This window comes from Neopelma chrysocephalum, unplaced genomic scaffold (assembly GCF_003984885.1).
Source record: "Neopelma chrysocephalum unplaced genomic scaffold, ASM398488v2 Primary Assembly neopelma1_24, whole genome shotgun sequence".
Taxonomy (NCBI): Eukaryota; Metazoa; Chordata; class Aves; order Passeriformes; family Pipridae; genus Neopelma; species Neopelma chrysocephalum.
Genome location: NW_020897693.1, coordinates 38,181,053 through 38,197,875, shown reverse-complemented (window position 1 = coordinate 38,197,875; position 16,823 = coordinate 38,181,053).

The window sequence follows — 16,823 nt, the reverse complement described above, 5'->3', positions numbered from 1 at the left end:
TCTACCTGTTCCATATAATGTAGAATGTCCATCCACCTCCTGATATAGGCATCTTTTGAGACAATGCTACCAAGCATAACTAATGCATCACTGAATATTGGTAAAAGTTACTGTAAGAGTTAAGGTGAACAAAGAGTTGAAACAATAGCAGGCAGTTAGATCTATACCAGGTTTTTCCTGAAGTAAGAAATGCATGTGAAGGTCACTTTTTAGGGATGTTACTTATCATTTCAACACAACTGATGCAGAGATGCAAAATTAAATGTACTCAGGCACATGGTAGTGATAGAATTAGAAATGTGACAAATCTTGTCAATTGATACCTGTACCAAATATGTCCAAAATGGTTTTAATTTTACATCTAACTGTGTAGGATATGGATAAGAATCACTAATTATTACAGATGTACACATCTCAGTAAACATGTTTCAGTGTTTGTTTCTCAGTTTTCTCTCCCCATCTGTTTGCAAAATCGATTTACATCTTCAAATTATATATATAAATTGTTATATATAGATTTCAGTATTTCTATTTTAATCAAGCATCTGCAAAGAGTCAGCAGTTTACTCTTTGTTTATGATTATGGAAGCTTTTATGATATATTGATTATGAGATACATCAACTAAGGAGCAAACTGAACTTCTAAGCAGCACATTTGTAAGTATCCCCAAAAGCAAGGCAGTGTGCACACAAACTGTATCTCATGAGTGATGAGGGACTCTGCAATAACACAGTGCTGTAAGCAGCTGACTGTCTATGAACACAGTGGCACAGCAACCAGTTATACATAGACTATATTACAACAGCCATGAGCATCTTTCAGAGTGGAAGCTGAGTATGCAGAGTTGAAGAGTTCATGAGTGACCTATGAATAACGAAGCAGAATGCCCTCAAAAAATGCTCTGTGCAAGAAAAGGAAATATTAGGAAACATTTCAGCATAGTATTTCACAGAGCTACTTAAAAGCTGATATTTTTTGTCCCAGGAAATTTATTTTGATATTTTCATTCAAAAGGATGAAGAAAAGAGTCATATTTTTAAAAATTTGCCATTGGGTCTGTGTAATACATACTGCAAAAATTTTGACAAAAATCCTTTCTGAAATACTTAAATACCATATTTCTTATTTTAAATATTACATATTTTTTGTAATGTTTTGTCCCGATTCTATACTTTCTGTAAGGCAAAGGTTTCCTTTGGACCCATTGATATCATACGTCTAAGAATGACAAGAGGTCAGGTCCAAATATTTTTTTTATTTCCTCAAATAGATACCTTTAATTAAAATTTACATCTTTTTGTACAAATCTACAGTTTTCTGATTTTTCCGGTAAAAATAGAAAACAAAATAGTTGACAAGTTACAGTACAGTTATAGTTATTAGAAAAAGAGATGACAACGACTATTAATTCTTTTATATTGGTTGCCATAAGTACAATTTGAAGTCGTTATAAGAAAAAATTGTTTTGAAAAATAATGCACAGCTACTATGTTTGGGAATAAAGATAAAGCTTCAATATATAATATTGATATATAATGACCAATTTCTGTCACAGGCTAGAAATGCTGCATTACATTTTAGATTTATTTTGGTTCTCACTGAAGTAGTTCTAACTTTTGTGTTATTTGACATCACATTAGACAATCCCTTTTAATACCTTCCAGGGCATTTCACTTCTTCTACACTGGTTATTTGGACAGAAAAGACAAGAACTAACGGTCCAAGAGAACACCAGATACACGCCACAGCTTGCATGTGAGGCTGCAGCAGTGGAGTATAATTCAGAAAAAGCAATATTTTTATTTAAATGAATCATCTATTCTTCATTTAAAGGAGGGGAAATATAATATTCCTTTATTCTTTCCCAAGCACAGAGAAAAAGAAATTTTTGGTCCTGCAAAAAGGATCAAATTGGATGATATAATTTGATATAGATAAAAACTATGAGAGACAACACACACACAAATGTTACACACCTCTTACACATCCAATGTTCTTAAAACTTCAATGCTAAAAGAGGAACATTAATTACAGAACAATTAGAAAAACAAGAGCATGAAATAGGCCGTCATTATTTACAGTAGAGATAATAACTTATGGTCTGTTGTTTATTTTTTTCTCCTGCTGTTTCAAGCAAGCCAAACTTAATGTAGAAATCAATGTACATCTGAAGTAGACATGCACAAAGAATGCTACACATTTATATATATACATAAAACAATCTTTAACTTTGTTTTATTTGTTTTAGAGGCAACAGTTTTAAGTGTAATAAAAAAAAAAGACAAAACTTCCATCTGTGACATCAAATGATGATTGACATTCAATATTTGGTGACGTTAACCACAATTTTCTTAATTCCACTGGATATTATATCACAAACCTAAAAATTGTTGGTTTTTTTTTTAATACAAATCATGTGGATTTCTTAGCTGTGACTTATTGGAGTATCTTTAATGATTTCATATCTTAAATATCTGATAAAGTGGTAGAATTTAGAAAAGGTGGGTAAATTACAGAACATCAAGGTTGTGGGTTTGATCCCTGTACGGGCCATTCACTTGAGAGCTGGGCTCAGTGATCCTTGTGGGTTCTTTTCAACTTGGAATATTCTGTGATTCTGTGATTCTGTTTAATATAGCAGAGGATTTAAAAAATAAATGAAAAAATTTACCTTGTTTTGAGATATTGTTGCATTAAAAAAAAATTAGGTCAGTCAGGATATCTTTTGTGTGAGTAGGTGTATCTTAAGCAGTGAGAATTGTAGTGAGTAACAAAATTACTTTAAATAAATATGTAACCTCTGAAGACTTAGCTTTGTTCCAGCATATCTTTACAGTGTGAAATCAACTGAGTGTATAACACCTAGGTGCTTTTACACAATGTTTATAAATTATTTACACAACTTTTTTTGTTGAGAGAACAGAGTTTCACTGGAACTTCAGTAGGGCTGTACTGGTATTTATGCGTCTTGTCTCAATTGCTGAGAGAAAACTACAACTGTGTCAGACAAAATAGAGAAGCACCATGAAGTTACTAGTGGAATACAAAGAGTTAAATACAGATTGCAAGTCATCTTCTCTAGACAGTCTGTACATGCTGGGCATCATATCTTAATTTTTATAAATATACTTATATCTGGGCCAGATAAGGTAGGCAGTGCTTACATAATCATATTTTCCAGACAAGAATAAAGACGGTATAATTAGTGTCAGATTAAAAATGTATGTGAGAAGCATTCATCAGTTCTAGCATGGGATGAAAATTTGCTTAAATTCTATGTACAGGGACATATATATGACTACTGTCCCTTTTTGCCATGTTTTTATTTTTTTTAAATTTTATTTTAATCTTAACCATGGACCTATTTAGGCATTTTGCTTATATTGTACAAATAAAATAATACTTAAAATTCCTCCCCCATGCCATATATACTTATATTTACTTTGAGACTGACAGCCTTGGTAGATTTTGCACATATCTTCTGCATTCTGAAACATAAAGCTCTCTTGGAAGTGAAGTCATAAAAATTTATGACATGGTTTAACTTTTTGTACGTTCCCTCCTTCAAGTAGTTTGCAGGAGCAAGAGAAGATGCCTGAAATCAGGCCACTCAGAAATGGCAGTCCATTGTCTCTAAAGGGAATCCCACCTTTTCCATAGCACTTCAGTTTCTGGTTTTAAACACTGTGCTGTTAAAGACATCAATTATACAACAGGTGAACTGAATCAACTCTTCTAATAAAATTATGCAGGATTTCATTTCAGCTCTAGCCAACAACTCTCAACAAGATCTTTCTGTGTGTGATACTGTTTAAAGCACGCAAATGAGTAAATCCTGAAAACTCAGCATCATGTCATTTTTATGATTTGCTTCAGAACTTTATCAAGTAAGGATAGAACAAACACAGGATGATCATACTCATAACAGCAAGCTAAAACCTTGCTTGGGGGAAAGGAAAAAACCTGAAATATGTGTGATTTTGGGGTACTATAAATCAAAAAAAAGAAAGGGAATTTGAGGGGACATCAAGAGGAACATCCCCTGCAGTGCCACAGTACTCTGAAAAGTGCCAGAAGCATCCATGTGTTATACTTGTGAAAGGCTCAGTGATTATAAGACTCTGGTATGCATCCAGTCAAAATTTTCTCCTCCCAATGCCGTGATCAGTGCCTGTTGGAGACATACCTGGGACAGGATAGGTGTTTCATCGTGTTACAGAGTGGTTCATAAAACTGAATCAAATAATGATGCTTTCAACAAAGGGAGAAGTTTAATGGTTTTCCGTTTATCAAATGTGACTGGAAGACCGATTTATGAAACTATTTGGGTGTTAAGGGGCTCAGAAAAATAGGCATTTAAAGAGTAGCTAAGCAGACAATATTCTATCCGTATTTCTGTATCTAAATGTCTTTCATTTTCTATTTGCATAACCTTCAGAATTGCCCAGAAATTAGGAAACAGCAAACTTAAGAATGTAACATAAATCTGTACCTTTATGATTTTGTCTCTGCCTGAAGTATTTCAAGGAGTGTGAGTTAAAGAGCAGATCAGAGTGTAATGAGCATTGCTCCTTGCATTAACATTGCAGTGAGGTCATCTTCTTCAAATTAGCTGCCCATGGCTCCTGCCGAAACCTGTGGCAAATTACATTGTGCTTTTCCTGTAGAGACCTTCATTTAATTCCTCAAGCCACAGGTTACTTAGTGCAAGTCAGTATGAGATGGTGGGTGGGCTTTTTGGCCAGAAAAAGTAATGATAATATCTGTCTTGTTTATGTTGTGGGTAGGGAGACCCTCCAGAGTCTAGTGAACCGCATCAGCTTGTTACTTGTCTCTTTGGCTAGTTTTCTCTAAGATAAATCTTCCCAAGAGAGGGCTAGTCACAGGAAGCCCAGATGAAAATCCAGTAGGGCCAGATTATCTCAGGGGCAAGAACTGTTATTGATCTTCTTTAATTTAGTAACACAGACATAGGCTGTTAGTTTTAATTGTCTTTTCTTGCCATTCCTACACCCTTAAATTGGAAACACAGATGGAAAAGCAATGAGTGTATAAAATAATTTGCATCTCATTTGCCTATTATTAAATGATGAAGCAAAGCAGCATGTAGAAAGTTCTGTGGAAGAAGGAAAAATGAGCCTGAAATAAAAGAGTGGAGCCAATGAAGCAGCTATTTCTTGGAGTGACAATGGCCCTCAACAAATATATCACTTGTGAAACGATGTGAGTACTTGACCTCTTTATTGTTAACAGCAGAAGGGAGGAGAAAGAAGACAAGAAGACAGAAACAGTAACTTCTCTGAACCTGTCAGCATTTTTCTGGATCTCCCATCTGCAGACTCTATGACTTCCCTTTAGCAAGGCAAACATGTCACAGTGGTATATCTGCTGGGAAGGTGTAAGGGGAAAGTGAGGCTGAAGAACAAATTCAGAACATTGCAGGGAACTTAAGAGTATATGAAATAAAAATATCAAGAATCCTCCAGATGCCTCTACTACTACTGAAATTCAAATACAAACTGAAAATACATTCTTTATTTGTAACACGGTGCAGTTTCCTGTGTCCTCTGCCCTATGATGTCTTCTGCTATATGACCCAAAAGAGTTAAAGATTTGCAAGATATAGACAAGTTCATGAAGATCTTTGACAGGACCCATGTCAGACACAGATTTGCAATACAACTTAAGTGCCAACATATTGACAAGTGGAAGACTGACCATGTTTATTCTGCTTCCGCCTCCATTAATGTTCTAGTATATCAATTCTTTTGTTTCCTTTGCTAACACATATGTTCATATAATTGTGATACACCTTTCAGAATAACATGAAATTTAATGATTTCTGTTATTGAAGAGAACAAGTTAATAGCAGAAATGGATGGTAAAGAAGAAGAGATACTTTATTTAGACTGGATGTCTAAACTTTTCCTTAAAATATACTGGGATACCCCGTTTGGATTTGTAACCAGGACACTAGGGAAAACCAAGAATAATGTTTCTTTAAAATGAAAGTTGAAAATCAACTCAAAAAGCCAATTTGATCCTTGATGCATAAATGTTTGACAACAGACAACCCATATAATGGTAATCTTTGATACTATGTGCAACAACTCCTAAACTCCAGCTCCAATGTCATCAGAATCATATTCTATGATTCTGTAATAAAATGTTAGTTGATGATTTGTTCTGTCCTTCAGAACAAACTTGTACATCTGTATAAATATAGACACCTGGAACTGAAATTTGATAACTATACATCAGCTAAGGTGATAAGAGTATTGCAGAGCACAAAAGCTGATAATTGAATCTCTTTATATTTTGAAAGAATATTATACATCAAATATATTATATCAAGGTACAGAATATTAGAGCTAATAACCTCCAAATATTTTTTAAAGAATTGTAGTAGACCCTAACTAAACCTTTAAATCAAGTTGGGATATTTCTGCACAAGGCAGTGTTTGTAACAAGTAGGAAAGAAATACAAGATAATCTCAGGGCATGCTTTATGCCGGAGGACAGACTAAATATTGGCCTTAAATGCTACTGCCTTCTGGCTTTCAAAACTGAGAATCATCAATCTGAGATTCTTTTTAATTGGCTCAGCTCATTGCAAGGGAGGACTTGGGAGTTTAGTCTGTACCATCTGAGTACTGACACAGTGTAGAAGCTATCAATAATGTTCATAGTTTACAGACTTCACTGTTGTATTTCCTGGATTTGATTTAATAATCTCTGAGTTGCCATGGATTCAGAGGATAAACATCCAGATTTTTCAATATACAAACTGAAGCTATGAAATTCATATGTCACTGCTTGTAATACTCAGAAACAAAATTTATATTCTTTCAGCTGGATGAGGAGTATCAGAGTCAGATGGTCCCAGAAATACATGGTATGGGGAGCTGGAATAGGAATCAAGAGGGGAGTTTCCTCTGGTTTACCTACCTTCACTGATTCTCAGTAACAATCTATTTTTCTAATTAAAATTCCATATAGACTGTGTGAACGGCTGGAATATCAAACTTTAAATCACTGTCTAAAGCAGCTAAAGAGTTCAGTGCTTAGACTGTAATTTGTAAAATGGTTGTTTAATGTCTTTGGAGTAGAAACTAAGGAGGGTATGTTTAGACTGGTGTGTATAATTTTTCTTATCCATGCATATAAGACTGCTAAGCATTTTCTTTTTTCTTGAAATATCCCAGTGAAAGAACAATCTCTACTATTTCTCAGGCAAGTTCAATACTCTGTGAAATCTCTTATTTAGCAGAGGGAATCAGGAGAGGGAGTTAGGTTTCTTTTTTAGTAGCTTATCATGAGTGTATTTCATAACTTTTCAGGGAATATTTTTTGAAATGCCAAAGCAGGTGTCTTAAAATGCCTCATATTTTGTGCAGCAACCCTCACTCATAAAAACCCTGCTACGCATGTTAAAACTTAATAGCTGGAATATATCATATTAATACACCTCAAGCTATATTGAAGTAATATTATGAAACTGAAACTTATACCCAAGAAAAGTCAGGGTACTTAATGTAAGTGATTTCATTTGAGCTGTACATCTTTTGCACTGTCTGAGTGACATGAGAGTGTGAAATCAATTTGTGACGCTGAATATTTGAAGGCTGAGACTACACTGTAAACAAATACAGACAAAGAAAGCATATGTATTAGAAACTGATTGCTAACTAGAAGAAATGCAGTTAAATTAAAAGCATTTCTTTCTCTCAAAACTACGCTTACCTTTACAGATAAACCAAATGAGCTAAAGGACTTAGACTGCCAGGAGCAGGGAATACCTAACATAAATTCCCTCCTGTTCTATATTGTTGATAGTTTCCAGTGACCCAGAAAGTATGGTTGTCTAGAGAAAGGGGGTTACTTATTTTCTTGGTGTTAGTTTTTTTCAAAGCTTTTATACTCTGAAAAAATCAGTAAAAGGAATCAAGTCCTTAATTGTTGGGACTGCGTGTACCTGGAAGTGGCAAGGTAGGAATTATCACTGACTAGAAGAACAGCTATAAGAGCAATTTAAACAAATGCAGCTATAGCATTTTGATTCACTAAAGGTAATTAGTGAGACACATGGTTACAGTTGAATGTTCTCCATGGAACTCCTTGTTTCAACTTCATCCTTCCTGATTCTTTGTCATAGGTACAGTAAATTCCATATAATTCTATAAGCTCCTGTAATACAGTCCATTTGTGGGTTATTCAACAAAGACATATGCTTCCAAGATCTCAAAGTCCTAAGTAGGGCTGCAGGAACCACTTATATATGTTAGAAAAATGGACAGTAGTGAGATGTGGGAATGGTATGTTCTGACCTGGGCAGTGATAAGGGAAAACACAAACAGGAATAGTTGAAAACATAACAGCAAAATAAATCATAGGCTCAGTGTTAGGCACCATTTCATAAGGTTGAAGTTTAAGGAATTTCAAGTAGTCTCCCTAGAAAAGCAGCAGAAATTTTGTCTGTTGAGTAATACTGACATTAGCCAAAGTTTTAAGGAATGATTAGTTGATCAGCTTTCAATGATATGGGCAAACAAAGTCTTTGATTCTCTCATTATTTTTAGTCTGATTAGCGAACGATCTTTGGAGACTATTTCTTTGTTTAACTATCAGTTAAAATCTCAATCCTGATAATTTAAATAATAAAGGTACAAGGAACATGAAAGTGTATAAGTTATTTATGTTTCTTCCTAACAGTAGCTTTGCCCAACTACTTTATCATTTGAATAATCAGCTAAAGTATATTCACTTGCATTGTGCCAACATCACTTTTGTGGTCCTTTCAAATATACTTTTCCACTGGAAATTTCTTTTAATAGTCCACCTTTTTTTTTCTCATTTCCCACCACTTTCATTCACCAGCATTTAAGACCTTGATATGTTATACAAATGCAAATCTTTCCCAATCTCCACAGATTTCAGTATCCCAGCTCCCTTTCTACAACAAGACTATCTGAAGTCAAGGGAAAGAAGAGGGCATCAAAAATACTGGGAAGAGACTAGATGTGTGACATTCAATAGATGTAGATAACACACTATGTTTTGGATTAGCCCTTTTTCTTTCTTTCTCCAAACTGTTTGCCCAATCTTTCTTTAAAGTGAGTTCAGCTAAACTCATTAACTGAATCAAGATCTGCTTCTAGTAATGATTCATGTTTCAGCAACATGTGAATTTTTATGATTAAATTATTGCCCCTGCTGGAAATAGTGCAGGTTTTTACAATGGAAACAGTGACAGGCAGACCTTTATCCATTGTAATGTTAGTAGCAAGGTTGTGCAAACACAAAGGCATTACTGGAGTTCTTGAGGGAATTGCAATTACATGATATATATATTTTCCTGATTAAATCCTGCCATCCATGTTTTAATGAGGAAGCCTGGGAACGTATAAATCCTTTTGCCAACAGGTTTATAAACAGTCTGGATTATTAGGACTAGTTCTGCATTCATGGCTGAAGATGTCTCAGGTGTTAACATAAATTGGGTCTTCAAAGTAATGCACTACTGACTTAAGAAAGGGTAAATGGCTGGGGTAAGGAGCAAAAGGAAAAATCAATTTCAGTTTAAAGAAAGAATCACCAAAATAGTGAGAAGTTTCTCTTTCCTCTATTGTCTGTCAAAAATGAGTCCTGAAGCTTGAAAGAAAGCCTCTTCCTGTTAGAAAAATACCAATTTAAGGATGCAGAATAAAGAAGCTCAGATAATTTTTCATTAATGTAGATCATTATTCATAATTTAAAATAATCTTTGTTTCGTGTAGGAAAATTGAGGCACATACTATTTCTTATAGGTGTCAGAGGAAGCCAAACCCAGAAAATAGGAATCCTTAGTTATCCAGTCGCTCTCTTATAGATAGGCCTAATCAATGTTAGAATCTCCCAACTAATGCAGCTTTTTCCTTCCAGCTAGGCAGTGAGAGTAATGTCACCGGACAGAGCTACCTGGGCTGTGATACAGCAAGGCTCTTGCATAGCACATCACCTGGTGTGGGCAGTTCTGTACTTTTCAGCCAATACTTCTACACAGCATACACCTTCTTTCAAGTCACATATAGAAATTCTGTTTGCACTTTTCAAGAGCCTGAAGATGCCCATACAGCCGGAATGCCCTGGCTGGCCTCCCTGGATCCTTACCCATGCACCTTCTCCCTAGATCTCGATCTTCATGTCAGCTCAGGCATGGGCACCTGTGGTAGGCTGGGCAATGTCATAGGTCAACCCATGCCTAGTCCTACTTCTGCTGCTATAGATTATTGAAAGATTTTCCTGGATGGACTCTGGACCTACATGCTAAGTGCATTGTCTGTAGTTTCACCTATGCTGCAGTCATCCTTGGCTCTCATCTTGTCTTGCCTTGTGGAACAACCCCCTCTTGCTCCTCTGTAACAGCAGTTTTAACTTTCTTTCCTCCTCCCCTCTTCTTTTTCTTCATATTTATATCATGGCTGCTCCAGCTTGGAGCTGAGCACTTATTTTTTACTTGCTTTTAACAATGTAAAATTTTCAGACTACAGTTTAATGGGAGGCCAAAGGGCTGCTAATAATACTTGAAGTTAGGAGTTCAGAAGTCAAGTGTTTTTAGACTGCCATCTGGGTTCCAGAGAGAAAAAAAATTCAAGATATTCTGTGTACTTTCTCCCTTCACCTTTACAGATCAGCCTGCAATGTTATAATAATAATACTACTTATGTTTAACCTAAGCTCCTTCAACTGAAGGATATAACTTACTTCATTTCTCTAGAGAGGTGCAAATTTGAAGGTGATTTGCTTAAAGTCATAGATCAACAGAACTGAAAAGGCAGATGTTATGCTCAGTACAGCCCACATCATGTAACCCTGGTTTGTGCTCAAGCTTCCAACTATATTCCAACATTCAGCTAGAACACCATGCTTGAAATCTTTGTCTTTCTTGCTCAGTCTTCATCCGTACTTGTCAGAAAGAAGAAAGTTCTTTCAGAGCACAGGTCTGAAGGATCAAGTTTCTTTCTTTTGGTGAAATATGAAACATAGGCTCTGATCTCAGAAACATTAAAGGTGTAATTCTAGAATGCTCCCCTATAAGCAAGAGTATCAAACCTATGCTGCCTGCTTTGTCATGCAGCAAAGAAAGACACTGGTTTTGGAAGTACTCCTTCTATGGAGAGGAGCGTACAGCCATCAGAGGACAACCTTGAGACCTGTTCATTAATGTTTTTGTCATCCTTAGAGAAAAGGCTGCAAAGGCAGAAATGCTACTACTCTGCCTACCTCTAGATGACAAAGGGTCACCTGCAGGGAAAAATTATGTAGAACTATGGAAGGAAGGGGCAAAATAAAGTAGGTCTTTCTACTTCTTCCTCTTTCTCTTGTGAGGTCTCAATGGCAAGATAAAGAGAATTAGTTGAATTAGTTCCAGTAATTTTTGAGATTATTTCTTTTTAAACTCAAAACAGTGATTAATTTCAGTTAATTTCTTCACGAGGAAAGCATTCACTGAAATGAAACATGATGACCAACATTTATGCCCAACATGGAAAGTGATGGATTGATTGCTAAATTGAATGATAGATCCTCCTGTCTATCTACAAATGTCTTTCTTTCTCTTTCTCTGAAATCTTGAATCAGAATCATAGTATCATTTAGGTCATAAAAGACCTTTAAGATCATCGAGCACAACCATTAACCTAACACTGCAAATTCTACCACTAAACCATGTCCCTAAGTGCCACATCTGCATGTCCTTTAAATATCTTCAGGGATGGTGACCCTACCACTTTCTTGGGCAGCCCTTTCCGATGCTTGACCACCCTTTTTCCTAATATACAATATAAACCTCTTGTGGTGCAACTTGAGGCCATTTCCTCTCATTCTGTTACTTGTTTCTCATGAAAAGAGTCCAATCTCCACATCACTGAAACCTCCTTTCAGGTAGTTGTAGAAAGCAATGAGGTCTCCCCTGAGATTCCTTTTCTGCAGGCTGAATAACTTCAGCTCTCTCAGCTTCTCTTCACAAGGCTTGTTCTCTAGACCCTTCGCCAGCATTGTTGCCCTTCCTGGACACGCTACAGCACTTCAATGTCCTTCTTGTAACAAGAAGCCAAAACCAAACACATTATTAGAGACATAGCCTCACCAGTACCGAGTCCAGGGCACACTCCCCTAGTCTGATGATCACACTATTTCTGATACAAACCAGGATGATTTGGCATTCTTGGCCACCTGGACACACTGCCAGCTCAGAATCAGATGATACGATTGTGAAGAGGAATCATACAGGTTTGGTGTTGCTACCTTTTCTGCTAAAAATATTTTAGGGGAAATATTAAAATAAAAAGCTAAGATCTTGAAGCAAAATAATTTCCAGGTTTTTAATGTCAAATTTGGAAAGGGGGAAGGAGAAAACGGGAAGGATGGCAGTAGGGTTCCGTTCATTATTTTATGTTCACAAGTTAATGAGCTTAAAATCTTCCTCTATAGTATAAGACCTGCTTGACATGCTGTCATCATAAAAAAAATTGCAGCTGAAGAGACTGTTACCTAGGGAAATTTACTTATGTAAATTAGCATAGGGTGAACACATTGCTAGTTTTCTGCTTTCATTGATAGTTATTCAGTGTAACAGTTATCTGTGTACAAATTAACACAATTTTCTGTGCAGTTCTCATTTCATCAAGGTTTGTTAATTTACTAACTAGTCACACTGACTCTTATGGTACTTTGGCTATATGGAGTTGACTGGCTCCCTTAAGCTATCAAGACTATAATTTTAATTTTAAGTGGAGTTTTTATTTAACATACCTGAAGAGTAAATTAAATGTCAGGTTGATATTTGCTGTTTGGAGAGGATTATATAGCTGTGATATATAAAGCATTCTCAAAAAAGTTATCACAGAAATGACATTAAATGAAATTCATTTGAATTTCATTTTATTATCTGTTTCACCAATACATAAATCAGTTTCACAATTGTAATATGCAGCCATGTTTTGTATTAGTGATCACTTATATTTATAAACAGGTTGGGTTTTTTATTTGGAAATTTTGGGGTTTTTTTGAGTTTAGGTTTTTTCTTTTGTTTACTTGTTTGGGGGTTTTGTTTGTTTGATTGGGTTTTTGTGTTTTATGTTTTTTTTTGTTTGTTTTGTTTTGTTTTTTTTTTTTTTAATTTTTATCTTTAATGACTAATATAAGAATATATATAAGTTCCTCTGCATTCTTACCAGAGTTCAAATCAAAGATAGCATAGATAAGGTAAAGCAAGAGGCCAGTCTTGGGTAGAAATTTGATTTAAGATGGGAATTCTCTCTTTTCAGAGGTGTAAATAAGTCATGTCTTGCTATGTGTGTTTCTGCATTCCTCCAGAGGGGGAAACATTCTCAGTCAAGGATTTTCTGATTCCTATAAAACCACCTGAGGATATTTGAAAGACAACATTGATAAAAAATCTTATGGAGTTAGACTATGAATCATAGCATTGGTAACTGTGGTATGAATTTTAGACTCTGACTTGAACAAATTACAAGAGAAGTTGTTCATTGGGCCAAGTGATCTTTGAATGAAAAGGAAAGCAGTCAGTGAAGTGAAATTTGGAGGAGGCAGGCTTTAATAGTTTTTTCAGGAACTAACTACAATTTGAACAACTGATTCTAATGGATGTATCTCACTGGCCATTAAAATACATCTGCTATGTGCTCATAAGCAAAAGCTCACTGTGCTGCATGAACTTTGCTGTGGGGAAGAATAAGGATGTATCCCACAGTGACCTCATATAAAGCAAATATGTGTATACTGAAGGAATTGGGACATTCTCAAAGGATTTGCAGCATTGCTGTATGCCACATGCAATTCGCACTAAAATGAACTTTCTTAGGGTATAATTTCTTCCTGAGAACAAAGAATTCAGTGTGCATTGAGGGCAGATTCAAATCATCATCCAATGAATTGCTTGAAATTGTCAGCTGAATATACAGCAGTTGTTACCACATGTGAATATGTATTGCTAAATGCTTCTGTAGTCAAGGTCCTTCAGTTTCACAGTGTTTTTGTATGAGAATTGAGTTAATTCCTGCCCTCTCGTTGAAAGAAAAAGCAAAGTTTTGAAAATGAGATAACTGGTCTTAAACAGCTAGGGAAGAGGATTGCATAGAAGATGACTACTTCCTTCCAGATCCCATGGCACTAAAAAGCTACATTAGTTTCACATTGAAGCCATTTGAGTCAATTGCATTTCCAGACTTTAACATCCCATGGAATTGCCTTGTCATTGTGATAACCAAGAGAAAATGGGATAAGAAAAGAGAGGAAATTGCAAAGCTGAGAGGAAATTAGATCAACTTTGCTTGTCAGAACTATAACTCGTTGCACCCTGGATCAATTACCAACATTAACTGAGGTTGCTTCTTAGCAGTTAAAGTCAGATTTTTTGGAGGTGAAGCAGGAGTTGGAAACCAGGGCTCCACTGACTGATCCAGCTCCCAGACTACCAAGTCTTTCTTTCTCCCTCTGCCTCTCTGTTATTCATTGAGTACTGAACAAAAAAAAAGGGGGGGGGGAAGAAAGAAGTCTTTTAGAAGGGGAATGGAGAGAATTATGCTTCAGGATAGATAATAATCAGGGGATCTGCTCACAGCTCTGAGAGATGAGAGATATATTCAATAGAACATATGAATCTTGAGTATCAGTCTTTCTCATATCTGGTTCAATGTTCTATGTGCTTGACTACTGCCTGCAAAAAAATTCTTTCTCTCTGGGATGTTTGAATCAATCAGAGACTGCCTGCCATAAAGCTAAGGTTCCTGGAAGTACACAGTAAAACTAAATATATCTTTATTGAAAAAGTCTTTTCCAAAATGCCTTGTAAGTCTGGTGCTAAATTGCTTAGGCTTATCAAGACTTAGGTAATTTAAGTATAGTAAAAATTAGAAATGTAGACTCCTAGGAAGGAACCTTATAAGGGTGTTTGACAATTAAGTGGGCGATTGAAAACATTGCTTCTATCTAAATATGGATTTAGTTTCTCAAAAGGTGATTAGGACTACTTTGTCCACCTAATCTTTTCTCACTGCTGCGTTGACGTCGATAAGGCAGTTTCACAACAGTTACTCAATGTAACTATCCTTAATTTCAGTAGTTGGGTAGTGAAGGAATTTAACAACTTTTTCCCATTAGGAGAATATTCTCAAATATTATTATGACATCTTCAAATGCAGTATGAACTTGAAAATTATTTTGAAAACAACTGGGGTGGGTGTTTTTAGGTTTATGGATTGATTGATACTCTTATTTTGTTGTTTTGCATGAATTGTTCTTTCAAGAAAGTAATATTTTGTGTTTTTCTATAATTTCAGTGATGTTTCAAGTTGTTACTGTATACATGTTCTAAAAAACACATTAGAAGACTGATATTTTCAAAATTTTCTTATGTACATGATTCAAAATAGAATTTATTGCTGTTTTGCTTCCTAACTTTTTTCCATTTAGTTTGCACAGACTTTACTGAGAACAATTTGTAGCTATTTTAATTATGAAGAAAATGGGTTCTAGCATTTCTTGTATGAATATTGATGAAAATAAGGTTTAATTAAAACATAAAAATGTCCCTTTAGAAGGGATAAGCAATTATTCAGTGAGACATGCAAAAAACCCCCAACCACCATGTGATTCATACAGCTCATACAGATTAGCTAGCAAAGGTTGGATTGCAGATATTTTCAATCATTAAGCATAATGTAAGGGAACTCAAAGTAGATCAATAATGACAACTGTAAAAATGTCTATAAAATTTGTTTCTCTCATTCTTTAATGAGAAAATATGCAAATATCCTTAGATAAGTGATACTTTGCATATTATTTACTATTATATGATGTATTTTTTGTCTGGAAACAGTCTTGTCTAGCAAGATGATGCTTTTTTAGTGTTTATGAAGTAGGTGAAATCATCTTTAATCTTTGCCAAAGATGTCATTGGCTATGATTAACTTTTTAATAAAAGCTTGTGTTGTTTTTCTTTATAACTCTGTTTCTATTGTGTACTTTCCAAAGGTCTAGCAAGGGGCTTATTTTACTTCCTGTAGAACTATGTCAGCCCAGATTAAGAACACCAGAAAGACTGGATTTAGATATTTCCTTCGTAGTTGCCATCCTGTTGTTTTCCAGTGAACAGGGTCAAAACTGATTCTGAAAAAAATGATGAGAACGTTCAAGCATCTTTTCAGAAAGCACTTAGAGCAGCATATTGTATTCACAGATTTTTAGTGCAATCAGAACTATACTCTCGGCCATTGGTTCTACTACAGAAAAAAAGAAATGCAATGGCGTTAGATGTCAGGGAAAGTAAATGACAGATCATAGCTGAGAATTTTTAATCTGATGAAATAGCTACCCAAATGGATGGCAGGAAAATTACATACTGTTATTCAAACAGAAAATAAAGTTCTAGTGAAACCAGTCATATATTAGTTTGACATCTTGCCATTATGAATATTTGCTTAAGTAGGTTTCGTTAGTTGCCACTCAAGATTTCCAATTTTTTTATTCAAGTCCAGATAATACAGAGATGGAAGGGGAAAAATGGTAAATATATTATTCTGTTAAAAAAAAAAAAATAAAACAAAGATTGAAGTTTTTCCACTGCAGGACTTCTATTTGGCTTTGTTTGAGCCTTCATCCATATTTTGGCCATTTTTTTTTTTTTTTACTTACAGCATTGTTTAAGTTATCACATTCTATAGTACTTGTCATCTAATCAGCAGGCTATTGAGGCTCAGGTCCTCCCATTAATAATTTAAAATAAATTTTCATCTTGTGATAAAGAGATAATTAATAAAAG